A 15,614-nucleotide genomic window follows, 5' to 3' on the forward strand; every position below is an offset into this window, starting at 1 on the left:
TGAGGATGTGGACCTTCCTGCCTGAGGTCAATACTGCTCATGTTTTGAGAGCCCTGGTGGCCTTGGCTAGACAATGTATCTAAGATACCCCCGGGTGAGAATCTGGGGACAGCACCAGCTCTACTTTCCGTGGGGACAATAACATGGGGCACTAGAGCCAGCCCGTGGCGTGCAAAGGCTGTCAGATCAGTTGCCAGCTTCACCCTGTTCAAAAAAAGGCTGGGCCTGTGATCTCTGGATGAAATCAGAGGCTCCAAGAGGTAACATACTTCAACAAAGCTTCACAGCTTCAGGGCTAACCCCACTCGAAGTCCCCTCCTGCTGAATGCTGGCTGCTTAGCCTGGGCCAAAACCACCTTTCCCCCTTTCCCCGTTCCCCAAGAGGGTCCCTGGCTCTGAGAGCATTGGTGCCCAGACCCAGGCCACCCAGGGCAGGCAGGTCCCTTGGAGACTCTAATTACTCCCCAGGCTCCAGCCTGGCATAAACACAGCCTAGACATCCAAGAAAAGCAGGCTGCCGGCACGGGAGCTTTTCCCCAAGCTAAATGCAGACGCCGGTGCTGGGCTGGCTGCGGGTACTCAGATAACGATCGGATGCTATGAGCCCTGAGCTGACCTCAGGGTGGACATAGTCCCACTCACCAGGAGTGACTGCCTGGCCAGGCACAAGGCCCCTGGCGGCCTGTCTTCCGCTGGGAGGGCAGTTGGGGTGCGGAGGCAGGAATGCATGTGGGCTGGTCCAGTTCAGAATGTATTTATAGACTGGTCACAGCTGCCAGCCGAGTGGTACCCACAAGGTCAGGTTCCTGCCGGGCCCTGTGGCCAGATGTTTACTGAGATTGTAGGGACCAACTTGTCCGCCCACATCCCGACTCACCCCACGTCCACGCCCAGAGGCCCTTCTGCACTAGGGCTCCACGAGGTCCTTAACTCTGAAGGGTGACAGCCCTCAACTGGTGTCATGATCCAGGAATGGGAGAAAGAGGCCAGCGTGAAAATCAAACGGACCAACAAAGACATCCTACCACTCCTTCCATGTCCACATGTAACCCCCAGCTTCTGTCTTTGGGTCACCTTAGTATACGATCCTGGGTTTTGAGCCGCTCTGACCAGAGCCTGCACAATGTTTGGACATTCCCAAAATTCCCAGATCAGCTGCCATTCTCCAAAGTGAGAGATTTCTTGGGGAGCCTCAGAGGTGTCTGTGATGAGCCCGCCCCCTTCTCGTAGTCAAGGCTTGTGGAAGCGGATTCTTGGTGTTCCGCAGGCCCAGAAGCCTTCTCTCCAGTAAGTAGTGTGCGTCGGCCTGAGAAGCAGAGGCTTCTTTTGGTCCACAGATGGCTGGAGATGCTGTCCCAAGGGCTTAACCCAGAGGTAGACCCGGACCATGGATGCCAGAGCTGAGAGACACGGACAGCCACATTCACAGCACATGAATAAATAGCACAACCTATTTCCCCTGGGATTACTTGGTGACTTTGACCCAGGACACTCTGAGCCTCTTTATTGGTGCCAGTGCTGTCCCCTTGGGACTCAGCATATGCTCTGGACATCTTAGTTCTCCCAGGGTTGTCACATCTTGTCTCTCTATTGGGAAGTTGAGGAAATACGTTCTCAACAAGTATGGCTTTTGCTGGGGCTTCAACAGATGGGTAACATGGCGGCCCATAGCTCCATTCCATTTGCTAACTCATGACAGCAATATAGAGGCCAGCTGGAGTGGATTGAGTTCGTGGGCAGTGGTGTGGTATACAGATAGGAGCTGTGCAGAAGAAGCTGTGGACAGGAAACACGAGGGGTCCAGGACAACCCACGGGGACGTGTCTCTAGCCTTTGCGCGTGCCGTACCCACGGGGGCGTGTCTCTAGCCTTTGCGCGTGCCGTATCCTCTATTCAGACCCCTCTGTCCTATCATGAATGCTCAACAAACTTCTGCCATCCTTCAAAATCAACCTCAGAGACCAATAGCTCCAGGGAGTCTTTCCTGGGTCCTCAGGCACTGACCTGCCTTCTTGGTCTCCGTTAGCTACCTGCTCCAAAGGGAGCAACAGGGTTATACCTCACCCTGCCGCTGGCCAACCAGCAATGCAGGCGATTCCCGCGCAAAAGCCTGAAGAGGCAGAACATTATGGACGCTAGGCGGCAGGTGAAGGCATTGGAAGCCCTCAGCGCAAAGCCAGGAGCCAAGCGGGCATAATGACGATGGGATCACAGGTTTACAAGGAGAACGTATCATCCAGCACCAACACACAGCGAGGTCAAACTCTTTATAACAATGGTCTATTACAGCAGCCAAAATGTGCTTACACCCTGAGTTTGAGAGTCTGACTTCCATCTTCAGGACCCACAAGAAAAGTCAGGCATGGTGGCATGTGCTTGTAACCCCAGCACTGGTGAGGAGGTGACCGGTGGAGTCCCTGTCAGCAAACCTGGCTGAATTGGCCAATTCTAGGCCAGTAAGAGACCCTGTCTCCAAAATGCAAGGTGGATGGTGGCTGAGGAATAATACCTGAGGTTGACCTCTGACACACACACACACACACACACACACACACACACACACACCACAGTACGTAGACATGCCCTGGCCACAGCTGTGTTCTGTTCTCAGGCTGGGCCAGTACAGGTACCATGGGCCTGGCCTGATAGCCACAGAACAAGCCCTGGGTGACAAACCACAGCACGGCCCTGGTGGCCTCACACTGGGCCAGTACCCGTTGGAGCAGCATTTTACGGAGATCCTTTTCCTGTGAGTTTCTGAGTGCACCTGAACCCTCTCCATAAATGTCCTGGAAAGTCCCTTCACCTGTTTCCTCACCTATAAAACAGGGCAACAGGAGCCTGTGCCTGGGGAGATGGCAGACTTAGGGAGAGTCCCACCACCCCTGCAGGCCTTGCCTGGGCACCTCCCCTTGGCCACTCTCCGGGCCCTCGAGGAGGGGAAGCCCCTGAACTATCAGTCTGCATGGCTTGGGCTCCACGGCAGCCTGTCCATGTTCTCCCTGAATTTCCTGGAACCACCTTGGAGTCTTTCTCCTCATCTTCCCCACTGAGGTGCTGGTTCCGTATTCCCTCCTCTCCCAGCCTGTGTTCCCGGCACAGTGAACTCTCACAGCCCTTGTCCCTACGATGCAGCCTGGCTTCTAGGTGTTTGGTGCCAACTTTAGGGCCACATAAGTCCCAGCCCTCTTCCTATCAAGCCCATATCCACCTTACATGGCTGCTCTGTCTAAATCAGCAGAAACACATGTGTAGCAGTAACCTCCTGTCCAGGGCCCACAGGGGTTTAGGCAGCCTGGCCTAGTCCCTCTGACCGTCATTACTTATCACTGGGTAGCTTGGGGTAAGTGCCGTACCAAGAGCTGTGTGTATCCTGCCCACTTGGTCTGCCTCTTCTGAGTGCATTCCAGGGATGCACGATGGGACGGGACTGAGACAGGTTTGAATGGCCCATCTGACCTAGGAAAACCCCTTTCTATGTGCAGAGCAAGAAGGTTGCCCACGCTCACTCAATGGTGGTTCAGAGACATTATCAAGTGGCTACCCAAGGATCTGATAGCCACCATCTTGGACACACGGTGACCCTAGTCAACTGCCAGCTCTCTTGAAGGGGGCTGCAAGAAGGATTGGTAGGATGTGTTTTTTGATCATGTTCTAGGATCCCTCCTCAAGGACCAGTCTCCTGCAGGAGTGGCTCAGGGGCTGGGTAGCTCAGCGTCTCACGAGGAAGGCAGGGTATTCTCTGCTCAGGGACTGGAGCACAGCCCACGGAGGTGAGAAAGTGGAGGCTCTGGCATCTCAGGAGGGATGGGATAAAGCCTCTCACAGGATAGATCTGTCCCCTGCTCTCTTTGCGGAGTGGGTATCCAACCCGGAACAATGCATTCTTCACCAGAGTCCACAGCCCTCATCCTCAGAAGGAGTAAGTGGCTCCTACTGTTCACTGACTTGTGCAGATCTGACAAGGCACAGGTATGGTGGGACACACAGTGAGCAACCATGGGCCCAGATCCTCCACTAGGGAGAAACGAAAACATCCGCCCATACAACACCTGAACACAAATACCCATAGCAGCAAGATGCATAGTGACCACACATCTCCTTCAGGGATGAGTATGTGGTGCCCAAAGCAGGACACTGTCCAGCCAGATACAGGCCGATGCTCTGACAGAAGCAGCCTCTCAAGCTCTGAACACATGACATCCAGTGAGAGAAGCCAGACGCAGAAAGCCGCAAAGCATGAGCGTATGTACATGAAATGTCCAGAATAAGCAAATCCATAGAGGTAGAGAGGAGATTAGTGGTTGCTGGAGGCTGGGAGGAGTTGGGGGGAGGGGATGGAATGTTCTAGAACTAGATCGTGATTGCACAGCTCTGTCTGCATGCTAAAGTCCACAGAACTTTACACTTTGAAAGGGTGCTGTGTGGTAAGTGAGGGGAAAAAAAAGGCCCCTGCCTTGTAGGCTGCCGTGGACAGTGATGGTACCCACCACAGCTTGCACCCCAGCCTCTGCCAAAAGAGCGGATTCTTTTAGGACCAGACCAGCAGCCTGGCTCCTGGCCTGGAAAGCCATGGTCTCAGGACTCCACACTCCTGCTCCTGTGGCCCAGTGGCCACATCCAGGTCCTGCAGAGCAACCTGTTTACACATGGCCACAGCCAGATTGGCCGGTGGCCCCCGAGGAATGTGGAAAATGCCACTCAGGGGCGCTCCTAACGGTCACATTCTGCAGGCGCTGCAGGGCCCCAGCCGGTTGGGGCCTTGACTGCTGCTCATGCAGCTCATGAATGTTGACTCTGTTAGGTGGCTGGCTGAGATGCCAGCCATGGAGCAGCCAAAGACAGGACAGACACTGTGAGAGGCAGCCAGGGGACGGAATGTCCCCCATTGGCCACTGGCACCGGCACCGGCAGGAGGAGCCGGGATGGGAGGGGAAGCTTCCTCAGCCTGTCTCCTGGGCATCGTCTGCAGCGACTCACATGCGAGGCCATTTACCATAGCTCTCACCTGTCTTTGGACTCTCACAAACAGTCTGTTCAGTAACTCAGGGTCCTAGGTTAGGGAGGGCTTAGGCAGAGAGGTCTCCATTCCTGGCCACTTTTATGCAGATCACAGCTCCAAGTCTATCCTGGTCCTGCATACTACAAGGGCCAGGAGAAAAGAAACTAGGTCTGGAGCTCACAGGTCCCCAAGCTCATATTCTCCTCACCCATGGGGATCACCCTTCTGATCTGGAGGAAGCAGGACTGAGTGGAGGAGGGGTGGGGGTGAGAACCACCTAGAAGAAAAGAGAACTTGGTTCCCAGCTCCCAGCAGATAATGGAGCCCTCTTTCTTTAAGCCCAGGGTGATGGGAAGGACTGGATGGGGAGGTCTGGAATGGCTGGGTGTTGGGTGTATGGCCAGTGTCCTCCATGCTCATAAGCAGAGCTTAGCTTGGGCGTTGCCTCCCTAGGGCAGGCTCCATTTAAACAACAGTGTAATTCCCAGTGACCACTTCAATCCTGCCAGGCTGGACGTGGAAGCGGGTGGTTTAAAGGCAGGTCACAGCCCCCAGCTTACTGTGCCAGGCACACTTGCTCCAGTTTGGACTCAATGCAAACTTCTGCAGCAGCAGCAGCAGCAGCAGCAGCAGCAGCAGCAGCAGCAGCAGCAGCGAGAGGCGGGCAGAGACCAGCTCTGAAGAACATCTGGAGCAGGAGCTCATTGCTGACCACAGCCAAGCCAGGCCTGCAGCACCTCTGGGTGGATCCCAATAGCCTCCCTGCCCACTTCTCAACCTTTCCTACATCGTGGGGAGAGAGAGATGTACACTAGAAGGTTAACACCTGAGGAGGGGATCCCGAATCTTTGGGGTCTCTGGAGAGGGAGGTCATTTCCCAACACACACACACACACACACACACACACACACACACACACACACACACACGGTTGAGTGCAATCACTGGAAACAAAACCAGCCCCTCACCTACAGCATAGACATCATGGGGCCAATGTGGGGGCTCTGATATATAAGATAAAATGCTCTTCTGGGGAGAAATAACCCTGAGGTGTGTGGAGTCTTGGTGAGCTAAGTACCCTAGTGCAGCGAACAGCTACCCACCTGCACTGACCCACTTTTCTGCCATTGGTGGCTGTTGGTAGACTTCATGATGGTACTGTAGGCTAACACTAGACGGCATCTACTGCCCCAGCTCCAGCCCCCAGGGGGAACAGTAAGCATACAGAGAAAGGGGGAGGACACAGAAACCTTTCCTGGTAATGGTCAGGCCATCTCACCTCAACACAAAGCCCTGAGCCCACTTGGTATCGCCCTCCTGCCATGCTTGGGTTCGAGTATCCTGGCTCATCACAGAGAGTGGGGCTAAGGGCATCAGTCATAGTCCGAGGGGGCAGAGCATTGTTTGGAAAGGGGCTGGACCATGTTGGCAGTGTTGTTCCTTTGCGGGAGTGGATACTGCTTCACCTGCTCTGGTGATGGCCAGGAAGGACAGGGACAGAATGGGAGGTGTCCCAGGTGGGAAGGGAAATGAGTGTCCCGAGCTTGGAGCCCAGGGCAGGTGTGGGATGTAGGAGCTGCACTGAGGGCAAGCTCACTCTTCCTCATTCCCTTTAACCCAGGAGTTCCAGGGGGAAGTGAGGTGAAGAAGGAAGGGTGCTGAGGAAGAGAAGAAGCAGATGGCGTCCCATGTGCCTGGCTACTTGCCTCCGCGTAGACCATCAGCTGGAACCTTACACCCTCACGGGTCTTTCTATCTTTCTGCTACCCAGGCTCAGAGAGGTTTGGTGACTTGTCCAAGGCCACACAGCCTGCCATGAATGTTCCCACCCTGGGTACTCTTTGGAAGGTCTGCCCCTCCCCCACACTCGGTTACAGCTCTAGAGTTGGAAGCAGGCACAGAAATGGAATTATTCTCAAGAGGGGTGGTTGGCCCAGAAGTCCAGGCTGCAGATAAGTACCGGTAAGCGTGTGGCCTGGCCTCTGCTTCCAGGCCACCCTGGTATTTAGCAAGAGTGAGGGGCATGCAGAGACCAGGGCATGTCTCCCCAGGGCAGGTGGCAGGCTGCTTTCTGGCTGGCAGTGCTGAGTCAGAGAAGTTACACTCACCAAAGACTTGGTAGGAAGTGAAGGGCAGCTGTGGGTGTTAGCTTAATGTGCTGTCTGTCACTCCAGATGACTGACAGCTAGGAGCTCTGGATCAAACTTAAACAGATCCTCTACCAGTGGCAGGACAGCAGGCTCAGGCTGCCGTGAAGGGGTGGGATCTCATCACTGGAGGCATGCAAGCAGCCAATGACCCGGAGGATAGGGTCTTGTGGAGGCCAGAACACTGATGAACGCTGTAAGTTCATGGCCTCCTTAGAACCCTCTTTGGCTCTGAAATCCTGGAACTTGCTGACCTCCACAAAGCCCTGGGATACTGCCAGCAGGGAGTTCACTCACTGGCTCTCACCTGTATCTCCCAGACTGCACCTCACAGCGACCCTGGGCGGTCCTCCTCCCATTCACCATTAGGAAGACATACTCTGTTGGCTCTGCCCAGCCCTCTGGGACCTGTCAGGTCAAGTTCGTGGGGGGAAGAAGGCTGCCATCTTAAAGGGACTCCTGCCCGGCTCCTGCTCTTCCTGACTAGCCCTGTCAATACGCCCAGGCATTTTACTTGCTCATCTTGTTATTTTCCGGATTTGGGTGTTGGTTGAGTCAAGACAGTTGGGACAGCGTAGGACACAGAGGCCTCAACACACCTTTGTCCCTCTACCAGGCAGGACTGGACCAGAGTCAGCTGGCAGTGTGGGTAGACACTGTCAGCAACTCTGCTGTTTTCCAGCGGGGCACCACAGGCCACTCCGACCCTCTCTTTCTTCATCTAGAGCATGGGGTCCCACCCATCTCACGGCTGAAGATTAAACACAGTAGTAACACGTGGCACAGCCCCCACACAGTCCGGTCAGTCCAGCCGGCAGAGAATCAGTCCATTCCCTCAGCTGGAGCCTGAACCCCACTCAGCAGCTCAGCTGCCCCGTTTCCACCGTCCCCTGTGTGCATTGCTGTCTCCACCCCGGGGTCCCGGGTGCAGGACAGGGTCTGGGCGGTCACTGAAGTCGGGATGAATCCCGATACCCTCCTCTTCCCACCATCGCCACGAGGGGCGCAGTGTCCCCGCGGTAGGCTTCGCTTAACTCTGTGGACTTCTCTAGCGGAGCTGCCCCAAAGCACAGGGTGGGTGGGGGCGCGATGGGCCTCCAGGCGGAAGCAACAGCGTGGCGACCCTCCAGTACCTTAACAGAACCCCATCAAGCCCGCGGCATCGGACATTAGGATGTCCCGAGAGGGCAGCAGTGAGGTCGCAGACCAAAGGCTCCAGGGCTCAATGAATGAGCCACCGCACCACCTCCCTCAGCCCCGCAGCTCTGACTCCCCAGGGCGCTGGCGATGCTAGCTCTGCACTTCGCAAAGAGCCGGCGACATCGCCAACGGCTCTCCCAGGGCCTCGGTCAAGATGCCCCGTGTTTGGTACTCGGCGCACGCAGCTCGTCTCACTTCGAGTGGGGACCCGAGGCCAGTCTTGCGCCCTGAGCGCAGCGCGGTGACCGCGCCCGTCCCCGCACACTACAGCACCACTCACCTCCGCCCTGGCCACGCGCAGCTCCAGCTCCAGGGACGCGCGGGGCGCCCGCGCCCGGCCCGCGCAGCCCCAGCGCTCATCCCCGCCCGCAGCGCCCCGGCCGCCCGCCCGCCGGGCACCGAGCCGCCGCGCTGCGCCTGGGGCGGGGTGCGAGCAGAGGGCCGCCTCCCGGGCCGGTCCGCGGGCAGCGCTCGCGCGGAGGCCGGACACGCAGCCCGACAGCAGCGCCCCGGCTTGGGTTACACGCTTGCCCCCCGCCCCGCCCCGGCTATTTTTAGCACGGCTTTTCCTAGGTGTTGGTTTCATGGGATCCACCTAGCCACGCCGGCCTGGTGGGAAACTCTCTCCCCGGCCACCCTCCTCCCCTCCCCTCTCCTTGGCCAGTTTTACAGCTGGCACGCCGCTGGGCGGAAAGCCTGGCTTCGGCGCAACTTGGGAAACAGCTGCCACCATTCCACTGTGTGGCTTCTAGTCGCAGCTCTATCCATCCCCCTGTCCTCCCAGTCCCCGGGTCACCAAAAGCAACTAAACCTCTTCCTCTGGCTTCTGGCCCGGAAGGTCAGGAGGCCGGTCACAACTGGCACCTGTTTAAGGGAAACTTCAGTTTGAGGAACCCGCTCCCCAACCCCATCAAGTCTGGCCCTCCAAGGTGCTACAGGGGGCTCTTGTCATAAAAGTGGAGCTTGCGGTCCCCAACCTTGGTGACTTCCTGCTGGGCCCTCATCCAGTTTGGGACTGGGCCCATCGAAACACAGTGGGGAGCCATTTAGGTCCCTAGAGAGGAGGGACCGAACTCTTTAAGATCATCTGACCAAGTGCTACATCCAATACATTAACCTAAGCTTCACAGATCAGGGACCTGACAGGGGCCACAAAACTGGAAGAGGTTCCGTTAAGGTGTTGAGCTCAGCATGAAGCCCTAAGTTTGATGCCCCAGCATGCTGGTAAAAAGTGTGTGTGTGTGGGGGGGGGGAGACAGAGCCATGCAGAACCACGGGCCTTGCTAACCAGGCAGCCCAGTTTAATTGGTGAGCTCCAGGGCAACGAGAGACCCTATCTCCAAAAACAAAGTGGACAACATTTGAGAAATGACGCCCGAGGCCGATCTCTGGTTTCCAGACGCATGCAGACACCATACACATCCAAGATGTGAGCTCACAAACCAGATCCCGAGAGAGATAGGACCACTGAGGACACTCCTCACTTTAGATGAACCAGGTCATGGTTCATCTGACCATGGATCTTTGGCTTCTCAATGGTAAATGATCAGGTGAAGGCTCTTAACGGAACGGAACGGGGCCCTGTTAGAGCTAGCCAGTTCAACAGCTCCCTACCCGCACCGAGGGTCGAGCAGCCACTCAGAAGTTCCGGTTTCACTCCTCTGAGGAACACCTTTATCATGCAAAGCAAGGCTCCGCGCAGGCTTCCCAGACTGCTTCCTGGGAAACTCCTGGCCTTGGGCAGGTCCCAAGGCCTATACTGAACAACTCACCTGTGACTTGCTATGAGCTCTAGCGAACCGTGGTGCAAAGTTGATCTTCCTGGGACTTTTCAGCCTGGCTCGTGGCTGTGAGCCAGAAATGGCTGCGAATGTAAACGGAACCTGGGCTGTAGCTGAGAGGCCCCCCGTCCTGCCCTGTACCCCAGGACTGGGACTCTGATCACATTTCCTCAGCATCATTCTTGGCCTGTGGACCCAGGATCTCCTGCTCCCCAGAAAACACTCTGAGCAACTGTGAATGCAGGGGTGCCTCAGCAACTGGATTTCCTAGGCCCTAGAGTTGAGTCCCCCACCTCGGAGACCTTGGAAGATGTTACCTTCTTTTCTTTTTGATGTTTGTTTTGATCTCCCCCCACCCCAACACACACACACACACACACACACACACACACACACACACACACACACTGCCCGAGACAGGGTTTCTTTGTAGCTTTGGAGCCTGTCCTGGAACTTACTCTGTAGACCAGGCTGGCCTCGAACTCACAGAGATTCACTTGCCTCTGCCTCCTGAGTGCTAGGACTAAAGGCGTGTGCCACCATCGCCCGGCTTCTTTTGATGTCTGTTTTGACTTTAAGAAAGGCCAGGATTTCAAAATACACCAGTATGTTTGCGTGTGTATGTGTATCTGTGCATACATACGCATGTATATGTGCATACATATACATGTATGTGCACGTGTGTACATGTATTCGTGCATGCATATGATATGTGCATGCATGTAGTATATGTACACATATTTCTCTAGCTCTGCGCCTCTGGACACTGCCCAGGCTACAGACACAATGGACATGGCCATTGGTGCCCAAAACTGTTGCCACAGCCTTAACAGTGGATAGGCCCTGTGCTTCCTGGGGCCAGGCAGGTGTGAGGACTACAACCCTGCTTTATTGTCCAGGGGCCACAAGTATGGCAGGCCTCTTTTGCTCCGGGAGCTGCTGGCTCTTTCCAGGCTCCTGTGCTGTCTTCAGCCCTCTGTTTGGAGGTAGCCTATACCCTCTTCCACACCTACCTGCGACTGACCAGTGCTGTTCAGGCTGGCACAGGTAGGACCACTGTGATCCTCTGAAGTCTTAGTGTGCATAGGACAGCTGGGGCAAGGTCTCTGCCCACTCTAGACATCAGTCATGTGTGAGCATGACAATACTGTCATGTGACTTTTCTGGGTGACAGGGTCCTCACAGATGACTTGGGCTTACCTTGTGCTTATCTCCAGTTGCCTTACCTCCTCTTGGTCCTGAACACGGGATAGAGTTCCTCACAGTGTGACCTGTTTACCCTGGGAGGAACTGCTGGGGGGTGAGTCATGGTGGTGTTGGGAGGGGAAGGGGTTCTTTGGGAGCATGGGCCTCTCCTCCTGCCTTTCACCCTAGTTGGTACTGTGTGGGAAGAGCTGAGAGTTCTGAACTTCCGTTTTCCAGGGGAATCATGGGCCAGCCAGAGTGGCTAACTCGATTCATCCATCCAGTAGTGTTCAGGTCTCTGGACCTGACCTAGCCCCTCTCAACCCAGCACTCAAAGCTGGCGCCAGCCACACTCTGCAAGAGGCTTCCTGGCTCTGGGACATCCAGGGAGCTAGCAGTGCTCCTGAGTCATCGCCTTAACCTCTGCCTGAAGCAGAAACAAACCACACCATCGGACCAGAGCAGGGTGGGAGGAGCAGAAGCCTCTGGCGGATTCCAGGGCCACATTGTCACACTTCAGCAAGCTTGAACCCAGCTACCTCAGCCTGTGGCACAGACACACAGACACACACACACAGACACACACACAGACACAGGCACACACACACAGACACGCACACATACACAGACACACCCACAGGCACAGACACACACACACACACACTCATATACTTTGAAGGCCAGGTCTCACCCTGCCCCAGATGCCCGCATTTGGAGCATTTGGGGCCATCAGGACACTCACCCTAATAAGTGATGAGAGATGATGCTCCTCCCCATAGACCAGCCTCAATTAGAGGCCTGAGCAACTGTATTCTGCTTAGATTTCTCCAAGCATTTTCAAAGCCAGCTGCTAGAGTGGAGAAACTGAGGCCGGAAGACCAAAGAAGTTCACCCGGATGTGGGAGGCTGGTGGAACACACCCTACACAGCCAACATACTATTTCGCCTGCCTTGCCTCTTCACTGTGGTTAGGGTAGAGTGAGAACAGCCTGGCCCAGGCTTAGGGTCAAGCTCCCCTTTCTGGCCAGCTCAGCACTCATGTAAAAGCACCTCATGAGAAGTCAAGGGGACAGTGGTGCTCCCACATCATGGGACATGTACTTAGGTAGATCCATACTCTCTGTCCTGGGTCATGTGGCCAGTGGAGGCAAGTGGATTTGGAGGGTCCTGTGCCTGTTCCTCATCAGAAGCTCCAACAGCTTAGAGACCTCTCTAGGAACTACCTCTAGGCCAGTGCCGAGAGGAGCATCTGTGGGGCTGGTGGGAAATGGAGCCGTGTGCTCCACTGGGAGCACGGCCAGTGTCTGTGGATCCCACTGGTCAGTTCAGAAGTTCACGTCTGTAACCATCCACAGAGTTCACTAGCTGCCCTAGCTCCACCCCCTCCCATGCTTCCTGCCAGCTCTGTGTCCTTGGGTAAGAGAGCAACCTCTCTGAGTTTCCACTTGCTCTGATTGACAGCCATCTCGACATCCCCTCGTCAGGAGGGCAGAGCTGCCAGAGGCCTTGGTGCCTGTGTCCTCACATGCCCTGCCACAGGCGGGGCCCTGGGGTCAAGATCAGTTGTACCTGGCAACTGCTGTCCAAGGCGGGAGGAACATGGGCCTCCGGAGGATGTGGGGTGCTGGCCCTGGGAACAGCTTTCTGAGATCCCCAAGGTAACCTGAGTGTCTGGTCAGAACTGGGGCCAAGTTTCCCCCCTGGCATTGGAAAACAAAATCCAGGCTCTGGGGTAGAGGAAGGAAATCAAATAGGAATGAATAAACCTCAGTGCTGCCCTCAGCTCATCTCTTAGCTCTGCACGCATGCACGCACGCACGTTATAAGGGGCCTGTTGTACCTTATACAACAGTGGGAGCAGGGAGAGGGGAGGAAGAAGAAAAAGAGGATGCAGGGAGGGAGGGAAGGATGGGAAGAGAGAAGGAGAGGACAGATAGTGATGAAAAAGTCGGAGGGAAGGGAAGAAAGAGGGAGTGAGAGATGGGGAGGGGAGAGAGAAAGGAGGAGGGGTCTATGGTCAAACCACCCTGACCTCATCTGATTTGGGAAGCTTCACTGGTCAGGCCCAGTTAGGGCGGGCTGAGTGTGGAGTGAATAACAGCAGGGCCAGGAGACATTCCAGACAGACGGTGGCGCATGACTCAGAGCCCAGAGCGAGACTTTTTTTTTTTTTTCTACTCAGCTTCCAAGTGGTCCCATTTTTTTTCCTTCTTTTTTAAAAGAGAAGTCAGGCAAAGATGTCCTTTCTGAGAGAGCTTCGCACGTGGACGACGCTCACCCACCCACATTTGTTAAGCACATGTCTGGTCAAGGCCACTGACTTTCGTTGGTAGAGGGTCTTCTGTGTGTGAGGCCCAGCAGTCTTTTTACCCCAAGTCAAAGGGCACCTAGGCTGACCCCTCCTCTTTCAGAAAGCCCTCCCTCTTAGGTCCGATAGAGCTTCTCATGGGCACTGCCTGAGCTCTTAGTCCCTCCTCCACCAAGGGGACTGGGGAAGACCTGAGAGAAGCAGGGGTGTAGAAGGTCCTGAACACCTGTTGGAGCCACTGGGAAAAGATCTTTTTAGGAGTGGCTGAGGCTATATTGCTGGGATCCAGGCCTGTGCCAGGCCCCCCATTCTCCCAGCCCTGGTAAACACCTCTCTTCCTGTGTGCAGGACAGGAGGCTGGGTCCCTAGAGGCTCTGGGCATGTCTGAAAGAAGCCAGACCCCTCTTGGGTGGAAGAATTCATCTCGTCGGGGCTTCCTGCCTTCTGGCTGCCCCTGAGCCCCTCTGAGTGTCTGAGGTGCCATAGCAGCTGGTGGCTTAAGCCCAAACCATCCCTATACTGTGAGGCTGTGTGGCCTCAGTTTCCCCATCTGCCATCCAGCGAATGTGCTAGGGCCTGTGGGTGGCTCTGTCGAGACATCCTCTCTGGAGCATCCCTGACTCAGCCAAGCAGGAACCTTCAGGACCGGAGTTCTTCTAACGAAATGAAAACAGAGGCAGTGGAGAACAGCGGCTGCAGCAACCCAAGCCAGCAGCCAGGCATGAATGGGCCCTTTCATGAGTCATAACCAGAGTGAGGCCAGGTTGAGGCACCAGGCTGGGTCCAAGGAGTGGCAGTTCCTTCGGCAGGGAGGAAAGGGACAGCAGCCTGGAGCCAGCCTCCATCCTCTCTCTGCATCCTGACCCGGCTTGGGAAGGAGCTTGGATATCCTCTGTCCAAATCTTTAAGCCTTTTTCTTTCTATAATTCTATGGATCTGCATGTCCTGGTCGATCACTCACTCGGGGTGCCCGGGAAGGTTTATGAGAACGGTTTGTGTAAAAGGCACTTTGAGGAGTGTTTTTGTTCATCTGCAGGGTGCCCACTGAGTGTGCAGACAACTGGCCCTTTGAGAGTCTGTGGTGAACAGCGGCGTCCTTCTCTCTGCCACCTGGGCCTGCGTCAGCACCCTGAATGGCCTTAGTGTGCCCAACTGTCTTTTCCATACCTGGCCACTGAGACTTCCAACATTCTTTTAGAAAAAAAACGTGGCAAGGCTCTTGGGATCTTTCTCCAGATAACTTATCCAGCTCAGGCCAGCGAGACTCAAGCCAGCGCCTCTTCCCTTTGGCGACACTAAAGAAAAAACACGCTTCCGTTTTGCCACCTGCTGCTACGGCCTGAACAATGATCCCCTCTGACTTTGCAGGGACAGGGTAGCAGTCAGCAGACTTCCTTCTGTGCAGCGGTGAAGGTTGATGGCCCCAATCCAGTCGGCGGCATTGGCCCTAGGGCCCTGAGCATGCCTGGCATGTAGAATAGTTTGTATTTGTTGAGTGAGTACATGAACAGAACTGAAAACAAAAAAACAAAACAAAACAAAACAAAAAAACCAGGCAGACGCGAACCTATGAGGAACAAGCTAAGTCTCCAGGTAGCGTGCGTGGACTCCACTGTGGTTAGAGAGTAATATGGCCCTTGGTGGGCTTTCAAAGGCCTGGAATTGGGAACTTGTCCACCTCACTGCTGAAGGGTCACAAGCTTGAGAGATTCCAGGTTTAAATTTCAACATTATCGTGCTTCCTCTTACCTCAGTTTCCCCAGGCCCATTTCCACAGGGACAAAGAACAATCTGCCTTGAGTATTCAGAGACGCCCACAATAGGTTGTCGTGGGCGTTAACTCTTACTGGTCTGAGTGGATTTTTGTGTATGTTGTATATGTGTGTGCGCATGTGTACATGTGCATGTGGTGTGTGTGTGCATGTGTACGTGTGCATGTGGTGTGGGGTGTGTGTGTGTGTGTGTAGGCCAGAGGTTGACATTCTGTGTC

At 55.2% G+C, this 15,614-nt stretch overlaps 1 protein-coding gene across 1 annotated transcript in view; it reads right to left on the reverse strand.

Moving 5' to 3' along the window:
- Positions 1-8,678, reverse strand: part of Znf469 (zinc finger protein 469) — a 41,130-nt gene extending 32,452 nt beyond the window's left edge. Inside the window, exon 1 of the mRNA XM_057754148.1 lies at positions 8,631-8,678. The gene's annotated coding sequence lies outside the window, so the exon portion shown is untranslated. The remainder of the gene's footprint in view (positions 1-8,630) is intronic.
- Between the last annotated feature and the right edge of the window lie 6,936 nt (positions 8,679-15,614).

This window comes from Chionomys nivalis, chromosome 21 (assembly GCF_950005125.1).
Source record: "Chionomys nivalis chromosome 21, mChiNiv1.1, whole genome shotgun sequence".
In the NCBI taxonomy this organism is placed as follows: Eukaryota; Metazoa; Chordata; class Mammalia; order Rodentia; family Cricetidae; genus Chionomys; species Chionomys nivalis.